The following is a 22086-nucleotide window of genomic DNA, read 5'->3' on the forward strand; positions in this document are numbered from 1 at the left end:
AATTTTACAGCCAGCAGCTAGTGCAGCCTTCCTACTAAAAATGACAAACAAGGCAGAGATTTCCTAGAAATACATTAGCTCTGTTACTTCTCTCTAGGAGAAGTTTCCCCAATAGGTGATAAGATTTGGACAATCTTCCCAAGAAATAAAAAAGGATGATTTTGGTGTACTCCCACCAGTGCTTTTTATTAAAATTCAATTAAAGTCTCTGCTGCCTGGCCAGATGACTACTTAAAAAAAGTGGATGAAAAAAGGATTCCGCACTGCTTATACCTTATGTAAGTGTTTATAATGGGGAAGTTATATTTGCTCTTAACAAATTTTCACTTCTTTGGTTACAAATAGGCATGGTTGCCAAGAGGAAGAATGTTACTAACATTGTTTCTCAAATATATCTGTTTATTTTATTAAGGCAAAAACCACAGAATTACGTTGTTAATAAAAATACCATAATGAATACAAAAATTATCTATATGCCTTTATATAGAAAAAGTATTTTCAAGCATTTTACAATAATAAATTTAAGACCCCAGTCTGCAAAGGGTTACACCCACCTATCGTTCCAAATGGAAGTACCTGCCCATCAAGGCCCAACTCTTTCCAGAATCAGGACTTAACTCTCTAGGAGGAACATAAGGTTTTACGGTTAAGACACTGGACCAGTTGTTCTTCGAGATGTGTTGCTTGTGTGCGCACCGTGTGCAAAATAGTCGGAAGGTTTTTCCCCTAGCTGTACCCATCGGGTTGGCTGTGGAGCCCCCTGGAATGGTGCCTTCATGGTCCCTGCCAACCCACTGCCTCTTCTTTTCCTTCTTGCTGGACACGCCAATGGAGGGGAGGTGGGTGAATCTTGGAATGGACATGAGCAACACCTCTCTAAGAATAACAGTTACAAAAAGTAGGTAACCGTTCTTTCTTCAAGTGATTGCTCATGTCAATTCCAAGTAGGCGCCTCCCAAGCAGTTCCCCGGAGGAGGGGTCAGAATTCACCACATTGCAGACTGAAGCACTGCTCTACCAAATGCAGCATCATCCCTAGCCTGCTGTGTGGTGGCGTAGTGTGATGTAAAGGTATGGAAAGATGACCATGTCACCACCCTGCAGATGTCCTGAATGGGGACCTGTGCCAGAAATGCTGCAGATGAAGCCCATGCTCTGGTGGAGTGCGCTGTCAACGCTGGGGCTGGAATCTTTGCCAGTCCATAGCACGTCCTGATGCGGACCATGATCCAAGAAGAAATTTGTTGGGATGAGATAGGAAGCCCTTTAATTTTTTTCCAGTGATGGCGAAGAGTTGCATCGACTTTCTAAACGGCTTTGTATTCTCAATGTAAAAAGCCAATGCACATCTAATATTCAGGGAATGGGGCATACGCTCCCTGTCATTGGCATGCGGTTTCAGGAAAACCACTGGCAGGAAAATGTCCTGATTTGCATGGAACTGCAAAGCTACTTTGGGGAGAAAGGCTGGGTGCGGCCGCAACTGCACCTTGTCCTTATAGAAAACTATATAAGGGGGCTCAGAAGTTAACGCTTTGAGTTCAGACACCCTTCTGGCCGAAGTTATGACCACTAGGAAAAGCCACCTTCCAAGAGAGGCAGAGCAAAGAGCAGGTTTCTAGAGGCTCGAAGTGGGGGTTCCATGAGCCTGGAGAGGACCAGGTTGAGGTCCCATGGGGGATCGGTTGCCGCACCTGTCTGTCTAGCCCCTTAAGGAAGCATCCAACTAAGGGGTTAGCAAATACTACCATCCTACCGCACCTGGGTGGAAAGCGGAAATAGCAACCAGGTGCACCTTAATTGAAGGGACCGCCAGCCCCTGTTGCTTTAAGTAGAGTAAATAGTTCAGTATAAAGGGGATTGAGGATTGGAGTGGAAGGTTTCCCATCTGAGAGGGCCAAACAGAGAACTGTTTACACTTGGCCAGATAAGTGGCATGAGTGGAGGGTTTTTAACTGCCCAGAAGAACCTCCCTAATCGAATCGGAGCACTGGAGCGCTAACAAGTTCAGTCATGGAGTTTCCAGGCTGTGAGATGTAGAGACTCCAGATTGGGATGCTGGAGGCAGCTGTGGTCCTACGTGATGAGGTTCGGAATCATGGGCAAGGACATGGCCGTGTCCACCAAGAGGTCTAACATCGTGGGGAACCAGTGTTGGCAGGGCCACACTAGTGCTATGAGAATAAGCGATGCCTTGTCTTGCCAGACCTTAAGGAAGACTTTGTGGATGAGAGAGAAGGGTGGGAATACATACAGTAGTCTTCCTGACCACAAGAGGAGAAAGGTGTCTGAGATGAAGCCGGGACTGTGATTCAGGGAGGAGCAGAACTGCTGGCACTTCCTGTCACTCCGTGTCACAAACAGATCTATCTGGGGAGGGCCCACTTCTGGAAGATATTGCTGACAATGTCTGAGCAGAGAGATCGTTTGTAGCCATGAAAGGACCTGCTGAGGTGATCAGCTAGTTCGTTTGGTGAGCCCGGCAGGTATGACACCTCTAACTGTATCAAGTGGGCAATGCAAAAGTCCCACAGTTTGAGGGCTTCTTGGGAGAGGAGCAAGCACCACCCTGTTTGTTTATATGGAATGCCGCTGTGGTGGTGTCCATCAACACTGAAACACATTTGCCATGAAGACAGGCCTGAAATGTCTGGCAAGCTAGTCTCAACGCTCGGAGCTCTCTGACGCTGATGTGCAGTGATAGCTCTGCCTGGGACAGAAGCCTCCCACACCGAGGCCGGGGCACTGTGCGCTGAAGTTCCTGGTGCCAGGTCCAGCGCTGTCTGGGGGCGAAGGGCTGACTCTGAGAGGAGGAGTTTCAGCCAAGAGTTCCGCTCCTTTTTAGTTCTGGGGGTAAAGTCCCTGCAGATTCTGCACCTGTTGGCTGGTGACTTTCCCCCAGGCACTTGAGATAGGAATCGTGTGGGTCCCTTTTGGGCATGGGCTTCAGGCATGAGCCACACGACCTGAAGCCCTGAGACAGAGGCAGGCCCCAGTCCTGGGAAAGAAGTTATGGGGGGGGGAACCCCCAAAGTAAACTAACATATATAGCTCTAGTTGTAGTTTAATATAACTATTTACAGATAGACAAGAAAGAAGATCACCAAGGAAGCACTTGCAAACCCAAGAGAGTTATACCAAAGTTATAAACATAAACTGAGATCATGACTAAAAGTATGTTTTCCAAAGACACCTGGGGAGTGGCCAAACCAGTTCCTCAGAGTCAAAGGGCAAGCTGACACCTGATGGACCATTACTTGCTAAGTGGGCAGTCTTTAGCAGGAAAGGGGGCAGGGGCATAAAATCCACATCTTAGAAAAGAAACAGCAAGGGCAAATTCCCTTCCACACAGACTGCCTGTTGTTTTGTTCCCAGCTGGAAATTGCTTCTCAAAGCGGAGACAGGACTACAAAAAGAAGGGGAAAGACACCGACAGGTACCCCTCCTCTTTCTCTTTCTGTCCATCGATTCACTACGCTAGAAGGAACAAAGAAAGCTGCCATTGAACTGGAGAAGGGGTCTTGGCCTAAGATGTTCAGCTAGTAAGACTGCTGAGAGCATGTGATGAGAAAAACTTTGCCTTGAATTTAGCATAGTTTGTTAAATTAGGCACCAGTTGCATTTTATCTTTATTTTTCTTACAATCATTTCTCACTTTTATGCCTCATTACTTGTATTCAATTAAAATCTCTCTCTCTGTAATTAATAAACTTGTTTTATTGATTTACCTAATCCATTGTTTTTAAATCGAAGTATCTGGAAAACACCATTTTTGGTAACAAGATGTGTGCATATCATTTCTAATAATCAAATGACAGACTTTATATACATTTGTATTGTCCAGGAGAAGGCTGGGTAGCACAGGACATACATTTCCTTAAGGAAAAATATAGGACTGGGTGTGCGTTGGGGTTACCCTGCAATATAACCAAGGCTGGTAAAAGTCAAGGTGTGGTTGATTGGTTGCAACACACTTACAATCATAGCTGGGAGTGACTTGCATGCTGGAGGCTGTCTGTAAGGTGTCCAGGCTGGAGGCTACAGCAGCAAAGCAGTGTAAAGAGCACCCCAGGTCAGAGGACAGGAGTGACACAGCTACTCATTAGTCTGGATTGTACCCTGGGTAGGTCACAATCACTTAAAGTGATACATGAACTGTACAAATGATATGCATCAGCATTCAACATCACCCTTTCAGATAAAGAAATAAATATGCTAATTCATAGACCCCGTCCCCAATATAAATCAGCAAAATACTGCCAGTGTGTGATGCTAATAAAAGAAGAGCCTCTTAAATTAGTTAACAAGGAATATATTTAGGATTGTAACTAGAAGAAATAGGAGTTGTAATAAATAATCAGATAGCATTTAAAAGAGGTGTCTCTCTTCTCTTCTAAATCCACCTCATTTTGTGCCTTTTCAATAACTCAAAAACAAGTAGGATACATAGGCAAAAAAAATTATTGCCTGGCATACAGAATATAATAATAGTACTCAACTTAAAATGCTTTTTCATTAAAAGATTGCAAAGTAGTATTCCCATTTTGCAGACGGGGAAAAGGTCCCAGAAAATTTAAGCAAATTACCCAAGGTAACACAGTGAGTGTGGGGAAAAATCAGGAATACATAACCTAGGTCCTGTGTTTTGACCATTAGAAAACAATATCTGCCCTTAAATGTGTTTAAGGCTCAATCATGTCTCAATTCAAGATTTAATTTGTTACAATTGCCAAGTGAAAAACATACGAATGCTTAAAGATTCTCTGTGCTACGTCTAAACAAGAGTATAACTTCCTTGTTGGGCTGGAGTCAGAAGTAGCATATCCCTTCTGCATACTGAAACCAAGAAGACTGATCTGAGTCTGACATGCACATTAAAAAAGCATCAAGCCCTCATGCTGGTTTTGAGAGCCTCCTCCACAATAGTTTCACCATTCACCTCTACCACCAAAAGGAACATAATGAAAATGCAATTTTCACCTTACTTGGAGGCATAAAGAGGCAGCAACCACTCTTTCTCGCCAACCTTCTGACAAAATTACCTCTGTTAAAAATATACATTTCCAAAGATTTCTAGCCAAGAACTCATTAAGTTTCAAACAGTATTCTTTATCTCACCCTTAAAGGGCAACAGAATATAAATTTTTAAAATTAATTGCAGTGTCTGTGAGGAGCCCAAAATGACATGTTCTTACATTTCATGATCAGAGTGACAGCTCTTGAGTTGCCTGTGATATTAGTGGCTTTAAAATGATGTCACCTAATGATACCCAACATAAATGTCCATCTTTTGGAGGAAAATGTTTAACACACATGACATGGAAATTAACGTAAATAGGGTTTAAATTCCTTTTCTGTTGTAAAAGGAAAAAGTTTGAGCAGTCTCTTTATAAACGGATTGGGGACAGATTATATTGATTCTCTTTGTGGCCCCAACATTCAAATACTACACTTTAAATTTAACGTGAGGTGAGAGAAGAGGAGGAGAGAAAGCAAAATATCATCCCTGATGCTTTTTGCTCAGGTCAGTGTCAAATATACAGTGACAGGATAAAATATGATAAAAGTTACAGTAATAAATGCTACCTAAGTGTTATCTTCACAAATTTAAAAAGCACAACACTCCTATGATATAGGCAGCTACTATCCACATTTACAGATGGGGAAAACTAATGCACAGAGGTGAACAATCCCCTATGGGTCTGCAAGGCCAGCTGGGGAATCACCAGAAAGCAGCAGCATTTCAGCATGTCCTGTTTCCCCAGCCACAAAACTAAGTTGGGGCAATGAAGAGAGGGGTGATAAAGGCCAATTATAAAAGGCTCTACTATAGTCAAGGATTCTCCCAAAGTAAGGGAATCCTCAGTGGGCTGATTAGGCCAGCTCATCTAGCCTTTTGTGCCTTACAGAGCCACGCAAAAAGTGGTAGCAATGGCCAATATCTGTTGTGTCTCTCACATGCAAGCTGCATTGCAAAAGAGAATGGAAGAGAAGAAATTTGAAGTGTGTTTAAAAGCAGTATGAGGTTTTTTTTGTGTTAGAATGAGACAAAAATACACCAACCCCCCCCCTCATTCAGATTTGTTTCTCAGCTGTAAAATGTATATATCATGAATAAAATAGGCTACTTTATAAAAGAGTATTCTCTGAGTAAGTATGCAAAGGTGTACCCTCAAACTTTCTGCACACACATTTCTACACATACACACTGTATGCACAAATATGTGCCAACATTTAACTTAACATGGGGGGAGGCTTCCTGAAAATTTGGCCTTCTGGGTTTTACCAACATGAACCTCATTGATTTTAATGGAAGTTACGTGACAAAGTGAAGAAGCTTTGAAACTTAGCAGCAGTTTTGTAATCACTCTGGCACATTTTGGCATTTTTTATAAAAACAGGAAAACAGCAAAGTGCTTAACAGCTAAAGACAGGTACATATTTTTACAGTTGTGGCTTTTGAGACACACTCCAGGTATTATTAACACCTGGATGGTTTCACACTAAGGGATTGACCTGGGGGCAGTTGCAGGGTATCGTGGCACATATCTCCATTACTGCCTGTCATGAATGATGCATCGTAACAGCTGTGAAATTACTGTTAGGCTGTATCATGTCAGCCATGTGTTATTAATTCTACCAGGCACCTCAACAGTCAGAAATTGATACGATTGTTTTTTTCAGGATGCATCTGTGTATGTATGTGGCCAGACATTCTAAGCCTGGAAGGAGCTCTTGAAGATCCAACAGCTTTGCAGAATGGGACACTGTGAGGGCCTGATTCAAAGCACTGAAGTCAAAGGGAGTCTTTCCACTGACTTCAGTGGGTTTGGAATTAATCCCTACATTTTTAAATGTTCTTTCTGATGATTTCCTGGAATAAAAATTCTTTTTCACAAACAATCCTAGCAGAAATTGCTTGGGGGTGTTATCACCAGTAAGCTTCCTCACTGAAGGGATGACATAATATCAACAAGTTTTCCATTAAGTTATCTGATATATTTAGATTCTGGTTTCCAGCATGATACATCTTATAAAAGACAACCCTGAAATAATATTGCAAGGTAAAATGAGAGTATTAAAATGTGACATAGCGCCTCTAAGGTTATCATGTAAATTTGAGCAGAGTGGCTTGGATTTTTTTCCACCCTTTAAAAAATTCTTTGTAGCCAAGAACAAAACATTTTTCTCTCCTGAGATTAATAAAGCAGTTATTAGCCATGTACAATAAAGGTTTTTCATGGCTCTACATCTGAATTGTATCTATGATTTGAACAAGAGGAGGGAGCATGACGACATGTTTTCTTCCTGCATTATTTACAGAGGTACATTTCTAAAGGATTTTGCCAATATTTTATTATAGTCCAACTGTATTACCATGTATATTATCCCAGAGGATTACTTTCACAAATAAAGGACAGGTCCCTAATCCTGCAATGAGCTTCAACAGACAAATCCCTGTATCAACAGTGATCCGTCCAGCACAGAGACACACCCATTTAGAGCGCACTGATTAGGACCTTGGATTGCATGCCCCTTAGAGTAGGGACCCTGTGTTTGTGATAGCATATACAGCTAGTATGTTCTGTAAATGGCTTTGCTATGCTGTGAAGGAAAGGTAAATACTCATTCCTTCATTAATTTATAACACAGAGAGCCTGCTCCTCACCCTTTTCTGCTCATAACTCTTCTTATAATTTAAATTCACCACACTAGCAGCTGCTAGCCAACTCTAGATAGACCATCATTAAGTCAGGTGCTGCCTTTTTGAATTGCTATGAAGACCACTTTGCCCAGCCAGTATGTCAGAGGTTGTGCTTTAAAAAAAAAAAAAAAAAAAAAGTTCCATTGCCCTCCCTCCAAGCCAAATTTTAACTGCCTTCTTTGTTCTCTGCCCTTCCCCCTCTTTCACCCTCAAAGGAATTTCTCCTGGTTTTCCCTTGAAACCATAGTTCAGTCCAGATTTGCATGACACTTGTCCCAGGCTTGCTGACATCAAAAAGAACTGGTAAACCTGGCCATACTTGACATGTATAATGAAAGCCAAATCCAGGTGAGTTTCTGCTGTTCTCAGATTTCACAAAGAAAGTTTTTCCCAGTGTTAGCCCCTACCAATAATCTGTTTATTTGATGGTTACTTGCTGTTGAGCTCCTGTTAGGCTACTGTGTTGGGCTGCTAATCTTCTCCTTCCTTAATGGTGATTGTACAATTGTCCCTGCCTTTTTCCAATTCCTCTCCCCGAGAGCTATTGATCTTTTAATATTTCAGGATTGGGTTGCAGGCTATCCTTTTATTGCACACAGGAAATTGATAACCCCATTACTGTTTAAATCAAATATGAGACATTTAGTTCAATCTCATAACTTTAATGATTATCACGTTGCAGAGGATAGTTTGTTAATTCATTGGCTGTTTCTGAACCACAGTATCAGATATTAGTGCAAATGCTGAATTAGAAACAAAGATAAGAAGATCGTGACCCCTGGTCAAACTATGGATACATTTCCCTGTCCTCCTCTTCTTCTATATTGAGTCCAATCCAGGGCTTAAATTCATCCAGAGCTGTCTGGAGTGGAGCTCTGATAAATATTTCAAACTCAGAGGGAGCCCTGGTGCACCCCATGGGGCTGAAGCGCCAAGCCCCAGCATACCCCTTTCCCATGGTCCTAAAGCCCTGAGAACCTCCTCCCCATAGCTGCAGCCCAGAGCCCTGCCTCCCTGCAGAGCAGAAGCCCTAAGCTCCCTTTACCAGCCCAGCAGCTGAAGCCTGGAGCCCCAAGGGCAACCCCTCTCCCTCACTAAACTAGGGCCCTGGAGTTTTTATAGCATGTTGGGGGAGGAAGCTAGGGGCTTCAGGAAACAGTATATGGGAATTTAAGTCTTGATCCAATCCTACTTCTGTTGAGGGGATGAGGGTAGAAAGGTCTAACCCCTAGACCACCAACTCCTCCAGAACTTAGAAAGGAACACAGAATTCTTGAATCTTAACATTTCTCTGTTGTCTAGTATATAGCTGGGAAATGTCCTGCCATAGCGTCTCTTGTCCCAACTAGCGGTTGATATAAAGGGGATGACAACTTGCTACTTCTACCCATTACTTCATCACACGATAGCATAACTCTGCCTGTAGTGACTCAAAGGCATTAATACCAACTTCAGGGCAGACTGTTAGGAACCAGCACAAACCCCAAATTGGTTGTGAATTCTATACTTAAATTTCACCAGCCAATTCTCAAGTGTAAACTTCTCAGGTGCTAAAACAGCCTAATCATGGAGTCAACGATAGTTTCTTAGAGTACGCTGATCTATCTCACCACCTAGGTCAGCATACCTTTGTGATAGATAGACCTTTACACCAAGAATCACAGCAATATTCAGGTTACTCCCAGTGCCAAAGGACGAGTCATTTAACTCAAGTCAGTTGCACCTTAGATCTCACACCAAAGACACGTTTGTAGCCAATCCTATAATAAAACTATATAAAGATGTATTAAATAGGAAAAGGAAATTAAATTTATTTACAAGATTAAAGCAGGTAAAGATACACACACACACACACACATATATACACACACACACAAATAAGTTACTATCTTCCGTTTCAAAAGATACTAGACACTTCTAGGATAAGCAAGCTCTATCTGTCCTTTAGGGCTAACTCAGACTAAGCAGCTAAGGATCTCTTGCTCACACCTAACCGCCCCCCCCCCCCGAGTCCAAGCAGCATAAAGATAATCTGTTATTTCTCGTTAGGGTTTTTTTTAAATCCCCCTCCTGCTATGTACTCTGAGCTGCAAACTCAGTTGATGGGAGGAATCCACTTACAGCTATGCATTTGTCAGTGTTCAGTCGAGATATGGGGACTGTGACATAAGCTGGCACTTGGTCTGCCAGTGTCACAGACAGGTCTGTGCTGTGGACCTAAAGTTTCCAACCCTGTTGACAACCCACATGGGGTCAATTTGGTTCCACAGGATATATTTTGTGTGAGATGTTTTATCTGATTTCCTATGTTTTTAAAAAGAAACTAGGTTAAGAACACAGTTACAAACTCAAACACTCAAAAGTTAGGAAATGCTAGAACTAGGGCTGCTTCTTAACTCAGTCTCCTTGTGCAACCTAACTACATGGATAGAATCCAGTTCCCCAGGATGACAGTCAATTGCCTCAACCACAAGATCATCACTTCTCTTCCTATGATCGCCTGTGTCTCATTCACTACACAACCTTCAATTTCTGCAGCAGATGAGCATCTTAAAACAGCCTCAGCCACTATGTAGCCCTGATTGATTTGCAGAATACAGTCAGTCCTGTTAACTGAATGAGGCAGTGATCAACCGTAATTTTGCATTTCTCATCTTCGGAGTTCTTGGCTTTACAGCCAGACCATTCTTTTATTAGAGCTTTTTAATGTAATAAAGAGTTTTCCAGAATAGAACCTCTTGTGACATTGCACCCCATAATGCTTTATAAAAGTATGCTTATGAATTTAAATATGACATAACTGGAATATGCTTTATGCTACATATTCCATGTAACGTTTCTTTGCAAAGGTTATGTTCTACTGAATGTATTCATCCCATTTGCATGCACGTATTTTGTTATATCTGAAGTTATGAGCATTGGCTCTATGCTTGTATTTAAAGTGTTTGCTGTAGAAAGCACCTAAGGCAGCTTTGGTCAACACAGTGTGAAGGGGTTATTCAAGTAATTGGGAGTACTTGGCCAACAATGGACCTTGATAGACACCAATCCACATCTGAGGTTTCCTGGGAACGTTTGGGCTAACATGGCATCAGCCTGTAAAGAACTAAGTCATATATGGACATGTGACTTCCCCATGTGACTCAAACTCCACCTAGTAGCTGTAATTCTACACAGGGAGAGACGGGGGGGTTTCTACCCACAAGAGGGAGGCTATATAAGCCCTTGGAAAACCCCTCCATTTTGTCTTCAGCTAGCTCAAGAGATAGCCTCTCCACCCCAAAGGATGCCTGAAAGAAACTGGAACAAAGGACAGTAACTATGGGGGTGTGAGTGATTGCTGGACCCAGACTAGAAGGAGGTTAGTCTGTCAGAGAAGCTTATTGGAACATCTCTGAGGGTGAGATTTACCTGCATTTAGTTTCCTACTGTATTAAAATAAAACACGTAAGTCTAAGTCTATTTGGTAATTTACTTTGTTCTGTCTGTTATTACTTGGAACCACTTAAATCCTACTTTTTGTATTTAATAAAATCACTTTTTACTTATTAATTAACCCAGAGTAAGTATTAATACTGGGGGGAGGGGGAAACAGCTGTGCATCTCTCTCTCTCAGTGTTATAGAGGGTGAACAATTTATCAGTGGATTTATTTGGGGTTTGGACCCCATTGGGAGCTGGGTATCTGAGTGCTGGAGACAGGAGCACTTCTTAAGCTGTTTTCAGTTAATCTTGCAGCTTGTGGAGGACGTGGTTCAGACTTGGATCTGTGTTTGCAGCAGGCAATCGTGTCTGGCTCAAACAAGGCAAGGTACTGAAGTCCCAAGCTGGCAGGGAAAACGGGCTCAGAGGTAGTCTAGGCACATCAAGTGGCAGTCCCAAAGGGGTTTCTGTGATCCAGCCCATCACACCTCTCTTTGTATGAAACATCCAGCATGAGAGTGAATCAAAGCACATTTGAACAGTTGAGACTAACTTCTCTTGAATCATCTGGCATTTGCAAATATTACACATGAGTTTAGCTAGATAACATTTTTCTCAACTGCAAATAATAGCTTCTCAGTCATCTCAGTTATGGAAAGAAATAAAATTGTATTCCAGAATATGCAAAAGTATTCCACATTTAAATGACTGTCCATATGTAGATTGTATTTGTAATTCCTTCTAAAATTTATCTTAATTTACTATATGCCGGTAGATCATACATAGGCGCTGACTTCTACTCACGCTGGTGGGTGCTTGACCCCCCTCTGCCCCCGGCCCTGCCCCCTTCCCCAATGTCCCCACCCCAACTCTGCCCCCTCCCTGCCCTGATTCCGACTCCTTCCCCAAATCCCCGCCATGTCCCCGCCTCTTCCCTGCCTCCTCCCCTGAGCACACCGCTGTTTGCGGCAGCAAGCGCTAGGAGGTAGGCGGAGGAGCAGGGACACGGTGCACTCAGGGGAGGAGGCAGACACGAGGTGGGGCAGGGAGCTTGGCTTCCAGTGGGTGCAGAGCACTCACTAATTTTTCCCCATGGGTGTTCCATCCCTGGAGCACCCACAGAGTTGGCGCCTATGAGATCATGTAATAGTTTAGAAGAAGAGCAAAAATGGCAAAAAATACTTAGTTATAATGTATACACACTATGAAAATAAGCCTACCAAAGCAGTACAATTTTGCATTTGCAGTGCGGCATGACTGCCCTCCCCAGCGTTCCAAAACACTTTATAGTGGAATAAGAAAAGAAAGCAGAGCATTCTAGTTAACCTTTATTTGATTGGGTTTTGTTGCAATATATATTTCAGCCTGCCAAGATATTGCTCCTAAGGTCCAAAACCAAAACAGATATTTCTATATCAGTTGCTGGTGAATTATGATCTGAGAAAATAGCAGCTGTACCACCTCACTTAGACAGAAGAATTTTGCTTATTTGACAAGTACTGACAAATTCTAAACAATGAAAATCCTCATTTGTTTTTAACTTAGGTGTATTTACAGAGCTTTAAACGAAGCATTGGCAATATCTCCTTACAACTGCATCTGGTACAAAAATACTAGTCTGAAAAAGTAATGACAATCTGAAGCTTTCATAAAAAGCTTTTCAATTTTGATTAGAGAATTAAAAATCCTTGATTCCCAACAAGTCATTGTAATAACAGATCTAAAGCCATGAAAAATTTGGGCACAGATGACTGCATGTACTCAGGTTGGAAGATTGCAGAATTCTACTAAAGCACAACCTCCACATGAGATTTTAAATAATGTCATTTTGATTTAATATTCCATGTCTCAATAGACAAGTAGGTGGCATTGTCAAGGAAATTACAGTCTAGGGGTTAGCCAACCTTAAATCTTAAAAATAATTACCCATTTAAAAACTGCTGAGGGAAAGAGGGTGCAGAAGGTGGTTTTCAAGCCATATTATATGAAAGGAAACAAGTTTAACTGACAGTTTCAGTCCCACATTAATTGTTCAGAGAAAGGTTTTGTACAGAGCATACGTGTAAATATCTTAGTAAGAGGCATATACAAAAAATCATTTTGTGCATATTTAAATGAAGCAACAAGCCTCTCTAACAAGTGGGTTTTAAACTACTTCTGGAAAAGACAACCAAGAATTTAGACCAAATTTTCAATTAGCCTCCATTTTATCAGAATATTTGCATGCACTGCCTTTTGCATGTACAAACCCCACAACTAGATAGGTGCACAGGTGTTTGCATATACTAATAGGTCACCACAAACCTATTCACTCAGGTTGAGTGTGCTCAAGTAGGGTTTGTGAGCACTTGGCTGTCCAGATTTATGTAGTTCACAAAGCTATAAAATGCTGAAATCTCAACCCTGTTATCTAGTCTTACTGGAAGGGAGGTTTGTACTGAAAAGTTACTGATCCTTGTGTTGAAATAATATCTAAGAAGAAAGCATTTGGCATTAAAACCAAATGGATGTTACTTTTCCAACCCAAGGACTCATAGTTCTCTATACTGAAAATCCAAGTTCTTTTATAGCTTTTACAATGCCCTTTTCCACTAAATGTGGTTCAGCTTCACTTTTCTGCTAATTGTTTAAATTCTCAACGTTATGTGACCTTTAGTCACTCGCAGAGTGTCATGAGTTTAGACCTTGTCTACACTGCCACTTTACAGCACTGAAACTGTAGTTTACATTATACTGAAACTGAAAGTTACATTATAGGGGGAAATGAATCCTGCAGTGGCCCACGTGCATCCCTACTGTAATTTCATTGAAGTCCATGGATTCATTTGGCCCTATGCGTTGATGAGCATGCAGTCAGGATTCGGGAATGAGGTGTATAGGCAAAGAGTCCTTAGTACTATCACGTCCCCAATTTTTAAGCATGATAGAATCAGTCAGCTTTAAGACTTCTCAAAGTAGAGTCTTTGAAGATTTGAGAAGCTAATTATATTATTAGTTTCTGTTGTATCGCCATGATTAAACTGTGATGGACTGCCACCACTGCAAACACCACCACCTTACAGGATTATTTGGGAACTGTGAAGTCTTATTGTTTATACCAGAAATTATGTACCTGGCAGCCGAGACTGGCCGCTACAATATTTTAGATAGAAGGAGTACATTCTGTATTTTCAGAGAATTAGCTTCTCCTTCTTCACAGGTCTCAGTACTCTGGCTGTGAGAAAGTGATGCATATCTAGCCTCGCTAAATATTAGTTAATTCAAGCTGTTATTGGAGCTTAAGTCTTATCCTTTGAGTAACTCCTCTACTTCCTGTGTTTGAGTTCTCAGAAAATCAATACTTTAAACTCTAAGCGGGAATGGCATAAGACACAACCAACTATAATATGCTTTTTTTCTCCAGTACTACTCCAAAGGGTTTTTTACAGGTGCAGTTGGGCAGACTGACACATTATCTGTAAAGCAGAGTTACATCTCTGTTTCCACTGTAACTAACAGCGAGCTGTATGTCCTATATTTTCTTGGTGTTAGTGTCTAATTCCACCCATTGTATTTTGTAGGCTTTACTAAGGCCTACTCTCTCTTTGGTATCTACTGTAGCTGAAAGTTACTGGTAGATTTTAGTGGTTAGATGCAGGGCTAGATGCAGGCAACCCAGGTGACCGCATGGGGTGCCAGGCTTGAGGGGATGCCAGGCTCAGGGTGTTTTTTTTTGTTAATGACAAAAGGGAAAATAGAACATTTGAAGTAAAACATTTTAGGTATTCCGTATGTGGATTCATTTTTTCACTAACCTCCTAGAATGTTCTGGACTTTTGTAGATTCTTGTGGAACATTCCAGACTTTCTGAGAGCTATATTTTCCTGAAATCTCCCAGAATGTTATCAGCCATGCCCTCCTGGGTATATGAGGGATGGAGCACCACCAGTCAGTCAGTGAGATATAAGAACAAAGTGACAGCCCAGCTGCGATATTGTGAACCTTGTTTTATTGTGTAATTGTGAAAGTGTACTTGTGTTTTAAAACTTCAAGAGTGTAAGCAGGAACTAATAAGGACATATTTAATGAGATGCCAGAGATATTTATCTACTCAATATAAAAGAAATACTGTTATGTCTTTTGTCATGCTTAACACCTCATGTCTGATGACTTTCTAAGACTGTGGAACAATGACTTTTGCTCTCCCTAATACTGTCTGTTTTCCCCCCCGTAAAAAATAAAAGATGCCCCAAAGAAGCCTTCAAGAGCTCAGTATAAGAAGTGAAAAGCTCAGCTGCAATCTAGTTTGCAGCAAGGGGCAAATTTGATGGGAAAATATCTGAAACAGAACAACATAGACCAGGCTTTAGGCAGTAGTGATCATGCAGAAGAAACTGAGCAGCAAAGCATAAATGATGGAAGTCTTATTACTAAGGAATTAACAGGTTTGCCTGAAGATAAGGAATGGAAATGTGAGAAAAGGATGGAGAATCATCCAATTTTCCTGGCGGCATAAAGGAGAGTGATGATAAAGAAGAAAGTGGCTCACATGAAAAGGAGAGAGTAATGACAAAGAAAAATCTGGTTTACATGAAAAGGAGAGAAACAATAAAAACGAATCAGCCTCAGATGATGACAGAAACAGCAGTGAGAAAAACTGCACACCACAAATCGATACATCAGATCTTGCTTTATGGGCGGCAATCCTAAACTCTGTAGATATTGATCATACAATTTTGAATGGGCCAGGCAAAATCAGGGATATGACATTTCCAATAAATGAGTAGAAGTGACACGAAAGCTTATGTCCACGAAAGCTTATGCTCAAATAAATTTGTTAGTCTCTAGGGTGCCATAAGTACTCCTGTTCTTTTTGCTGATATAGACTAACATGGCTGCTACTCTGAAACTTCTTAAAGTCACACTGCAAAAGAGTGCTTGACAAATGGTGAGAAACTGAATTGGTGTTGGCTAGTTTACTTGAAATCAAAGTGTTCTGCTTTTGTTGTCAAATATTTGACAAGAATGCCAAATCATTGCTTGAGCTTTCTGGGTACAATTACTGACATAACTTAGCTGATGCTTTGAAGCAACATGAAAAGTCACCTGGCCATTTTATGGCCTATTCCAAATGGATGGAGGCAGAGTCCAGGCTCAAGATGAATAAATGCATAGGTGCAGAAAATCAGTACATTATTAATGTAGAAACCCAGCATCGGAGGACCGTGCTCAAGCATCTAATCTCAATTATCCTCTTCCTTGCAAATAATAATTTGACTTTCTGGGGCTTGTCAGATAAGTTGTTCACAGAACATAATGGTAATTTCCTCCGTTTGGCAGAGCTCCGTGGGAAATACAACATCATACATAGTACCAATGTCAAGTACTTCATAAAGAAGCTATGGACCCTTACTGCAGCAAAACAATTCAAAATGAATTGATTGACCTTATGGCAAGGAAGATGCTTGATAACATATTGATGTGACTTGGCAAAGCTAAGTACTACACTGTAATAATGGACTGCACTCCCAACATTAGTCACAGTGAAAAGATGTCATTTACAGTAAGATTTGTTGACAATGAGGATGACTGGTATTCAAGTAAAGGAACATTATCTTTTTCTGGTGCGTGGATAGCTTTGAAGATTCTGCTCATGGTGCCGTCACAGTCGCGTGGTGAGCACAGCTTTTCAAAGCTCATGGTCATTAAAACATCTTTGATTGATGATGGCCAATGAGAAACTGACATGGCTTGCTATTTTATCATTTGAAAATGCCATTGGCCAGATTTTGGAGCTCTCTGACACTGCTTCAGTTTGCAAGAGCAAAGGCAAGAATAGAGACCTTTTAAACTAAAGGACTAGGATTAATATTCTAACTGTAACACTATTTAATATTGGTCCACCCAATGCTGGCGCACAGTTCAATTTCTTGATGTTAGTACATTTCAGTTATTCTTAAAATTAAAAAGTTTTATAAGCTTAGAGGAAATGATTTTTATTTGCTTATATGGCAAGATAAATACAGATTTACAGATCCTAGCGTGCAAATTTATCGTCTAATATGAGAGGGATAAATCATGCATGCAAATCAGGCAAAGTCATGAATGGGCTAAAAAGGCAATAAAAAAATAAGATATTCAAAAGTTTAACAAATGGAAGGGGTGCCGATGACGCCTCTTGCCGGGGTGCCATTTGGTCTAGGATTGGCTCTGGTTAGAAGTACTGATGAATCTACACCAGCTGGCCCTGGCATAAAGTCCCTCTTGGCCAGAAGTCTGATGGAGTAAGGTAGATATCAGAGAAGGTTGCTCAGGTACCTCAAATCTTGGCTGTGTGGCAACAGTGTTTGTGATGGAGATAGTCAATACACAGTCACAATCTAGACAGACTAGGTCACTGATGTAATATTTCTTTACTATCAGGCATCGTTCAAATTGTTTATTTATTAAAGTTATAATGACTACTTTCACAAATACAAAAGGACATATAGTTGGTCATCCAAAGGGAAGGCTTTATATTTAACTGGAACATTTAACAAGATTGTTAAATTTGTGCTCATAGAGTGAAATTCTCCCCCAGGAAGGAGTCCTTAAAATAGGGTTAAGCAGTGCATATGCTTTCTGCTAGCCCTCTATACAGCAGATAATTATACATAAAGTCCAAGATCCTCAAAGATATTTAGGCTCCTAACTTCCATTGAAATAAATATTTCTGACAATCTGGGCCAAAGTGCTTATTTGCCTGTTTTACCAAAGAGGTAACAGACACAGAGATTTGCCCAGGATCATATAAAGAAAAATCACTGGCAGCATTAGGGATAGAATCCAGATCTGTTGACTCCTAGGTCTCGTGTTCAATCCATTACACCACATCAATGATTCTAGTACACATAGAAAGCGGTAATAAATCTCTTTAGTCTCTAGACTGAGTGAACTTGAGGTTTAAAAAAATTATGAACCAAAAATACATTGTTGCTTTGAAGGATCAGGCCTTCTAAAGAATAATTGTGAGGGTTCAGATACAGACAGGAATTAAAGGAAAAGAAAATGGCAGAGATTAAACCATTACTTTGCATTAGCCTTTGGAAACAAAGACAGCAGACCTTTGAAAAATTAGATTTACAGAAAAAGAAAAATGAGGAATCAAGAAGTGAATGATAGAAACAGAACTGACTTGTGAAAGGTACAGAATCTTTCAAACAGACATGCTAAAAAAAGGACATGTTCCAGAGAGCTAACTGAAGTGGAGATACAAATAAGAGGCTCTCAAGTATTCCTCTGTCTCGACAGAATTATGTGATTTAGATTAGGTAACGATGGGAAAGCTGACAACACACTGGAATGCCACTATTCAAAGGTGGGGAAAGTATTAAAAAAAGAAAAATCACATAAGGTTCCCATACTTCAATGGCGACTTGGACACCAGAATATGAAACAGTTAAGTTCAGATTCCAAGCAGGCACACTGAAAGGCCTTAAATCCAGAAACAGCAGCTTTAACATAGCAGCTGCCCCATTTCATTTGTCTTTCAGTTACCGTCAGCAATGAGTGGAAGATGCAAAACTAGATTATATAGCAAGCCTGATAATCACTAGTCAGAAGATGCAGTGTATGAAATCTTAATACTGTCTGGGAAGAGACTAGAGACATTTTTTTGTATATCAAGGAGAAATTAACAACAGGTGATAGGGGGATGGGATTACTGCTGTATAAATTACTAGTTAAACTTCATCTGAAGCATATGGTCAATTGCATCTACTACAGCAAGACTTGAAAGAGTGCAGAAGAGATCAGGCATGTTCAAACCATCTCCCAAAAAAGAGTAATTTAGCCTGTTTTTTTAAAATTAAAAAAAAAATAAGAGCATAAATGAAATAGAACCAATCCTAGTGAATTCTTCACACTTTGAAAATATACTCAAGCACAACATGCATTGTGTAGAAATGGGAGACACAGAACTGAGGGACTGATTCACTGCTAAAACCAATGGAATTCCTCTCTGAGGAATTTTGTTATTCTTCACTTAAATCTGTCTCTTTGTGTCAGTGATTAAGTGAGATTATAGAATGGCTTGGGGAAAAAGCTTTGATCTGATCAGCCAAAGGTGTTCCACATGCATGTAGAACTATTTTGTAACACTTGCTGGGAGTATAAACTCTTCACCAGCTTCCTTCCCAGTGCAGAATATTTATATAAAACACAAATCATGCTAAATAGAATCATAGAATATCAGGGTTGGAAGGGACCTCAGGAGGTCATCCAGTCCAACCCCCTGCTCAAAAGCAGGACCAATCCCCAGTTAAATCATCCCAGCCAGGGCTTTGTCAAGCCTGACCTTAAAAACTTCTAAGGAAGGAGATTCCACCACCTCCCTAGGCAACGCATTCCAGTGTTTCACCACCCTCTTAGTGAAAAAGTTTTTCCTAATATCCAACCTAAACCTCCCACACTGCAACTTGAGACCATTACTCCTTGTCCTGTCCTCTTCTACCACTGAGAATAGTCTAGAACCATCCTCTCTGGAACCACCTCTCAGGTAGTTGAAAGCAGCTATCAAATCCCCCCTCATTCCTCTCTTCTGCAGACTAAACAATCCCAGTTCCCTCAGCCTCTCCTCATAAGTCATGTGTTCCAGACCCCTAATCATTTTTGTTGCCCTTTGCTGGACTCTTTCCAATTTATCCACATCCTTCTTGTAGTGTGGGGCCCAAAACTGGACACAGTACTCCAGATGAGGCCTCACCAATGTTGAATAGAGGGGGACGATCACGTCCCTCGATCTGCTCGCTATGCCCCTACTTATACATCCCAAAATGCCATTGGCCTTCTTGACAACAAGGGCACACTGCTGACTCATATCCAGCTTCTCGTCCACTGTCACCCCTAGGTCCTTTTCCGCAGAACTGCTGCCTAGCCATTCGGTCCCTAGTCTGTAGCTGTGCATTGGGTTCTTCCATCCTAAGTGCAGGACCCTTAGGAACAGGAATCCTTTCATAATTGAGTAGGTCTATCGGAACATCCTACAAAGTGCATGAGATGTGTGATTAAATTTTGGTAAGTTTCCCTTCTCTCACTCACTATTTTCCTTCCTCTCACCTTTTCTTCTCTCTCATCCCACCCACCTTCTTCTTGGGATATATGGCAGTAGTGGGGCTTTGAATGCAGCAGCCTCCAGTGGCCCCACTTGCATCAGCTGTTTGGCTATAGCAGCGGACCTACCCCTCTTTGAAATGGCAGTACGTCAAAGTCCAATATGGAAGTTTAACTGCTCAGTAACAGGGTCCACATGGAAACTTACCACATGGAAGCCTAGCGCACTGTATGCTTACATCCTGGCTTGCTGCACAAGTCATCATGTAAACAATCCTTGTGTCAAGGAAAGGAGCCTGCTATTGGCAGACAGACCTGCTGCATCTAAAAATTTGCAACTGTAGCTACTTAGTCTGTAGCTCAAACTCTGTGGGAAATTTTGTTTGGCTGATTAATACCTTATAAAATTGGTCTATGGGGAGGGAAACACTTTAAATGTTTAGAAGTTAGACATGGAGGAATATTATGAGATAATACACCAATATGCACAAAGCTTGGCTCTTGGCACTCAGCATATCCAAAAACTGCATTACAAACACCACTAAGGAACTTTTAGTGTACACCAGAATGGTCTACACAGACCAGCTAATGTGCAACATGTTGGTGTAAACTTTAAAATCCACACCCTTTTAGTGCACATTGCCACACTATGTAGACAAGTTCTCAGTATTTAAAAGGAGACTTCAGATTGTACTAGAGAAGTTCATAAACACTTCAAAGTATATACAAATCTTGCAGGTCTCATACAATGTCTTACAACAGCCAGAACTTTCATAAAATATTTGTGACCTCACCCTTTCCCAAACTCTCTTGCTGCAATGCACAGATTCTAAGTTAGCCATGGCAGCCTACACATACAGATAGTCAGCTAGTGAAAACCTGTCATTGATACTTTGACACACAAGGCTGCCTTTTCCTTTCATTTGCTTCTCTTCACGGTTTGCCAAGTTTAGCTCTTCACATGAAAGATACCATCAAGCCAGTCCCAAGAGAGAAACCTAATTAAACCAAACCTCTTTTCAGAAGCCAATTCTCTGCTGATAAACAGGTCTCATATTGGGAGGCATATGCTATTGCAGCATCTGCATGCGGCCCATCAGATATGCTAGGAAGCCTTGAACTTCAAGGTTTAATGCAAGTCTCAAATTATTTTGAAATCGGGAACACTTTACTTTTAAAACAGCATCTACCATCCTAAAGAATCCTAGACTACCTACCATACAAACTAGAAGCTATAGCCACCAAACACTAGTGAGCTTAGTGCCTACTAAAGCAAATAGTTTCATTAGTGTCAAGTTAGGGCTACATGTATGTACAGGATTGATTTCACCAACCAGCAAAATGCTAATACCTTTGGGATACAATGCAGCAGCTGCTGTTTAACTGTGTGCAACAGTTTAAAACAAAGTAAAGAATATCAGAGCCCACTGAAATGGCAGGAGAAATGTAGGCAGGCAAGATGTAATTAGTTTTGGAGCTGGGACCAAATCCTAATTTGAATTACTAAGCCTTATGCTCATGCAAGAAGTGCCATGGGCTCTTGAATGATCACCAGTGGTAAAGATATCAAATTTGCGTCTCATCTAAAAGACAGTAAACTATTAAGCTATAAGATGCCAGTTAAATATGTATGTGTGTTACATAGTATAATTTGAGTTAAACTTTGTGTTGAGGAGTTTATTTCCAATAAATAACTTTAGTGACGAGTCTGAAGGAAGTCTGTTACTACACAATAAAGATATTCATAGGCAGAATTACCACTCAAACAAAAAAAGCGACAGTTGTGGTCAATACTTCCCTCAGAAGAAGTATCCCATATTGTAGAAACATGTTTATTTAGGCCAAAATCCTGTTATGAGTTACTCAAGAATAACTCAGGCAAGACTTCCA

This window comes from Lepidochelys kempii, chromosome 12 (genome assembly GCF_965140265.1).
Source record: "Lepidochelys kempii isolate rLepKem1 chromosome 12, rLepKem1.hap2, whole genome shotgun sequence".
Taxonomy (NCBI): domain Eukaryota; kingdom Metazoa; phylum Chordata; order Testudines; family Cheloniidae; genus Lepidochelys; species Lepidochelys kempii.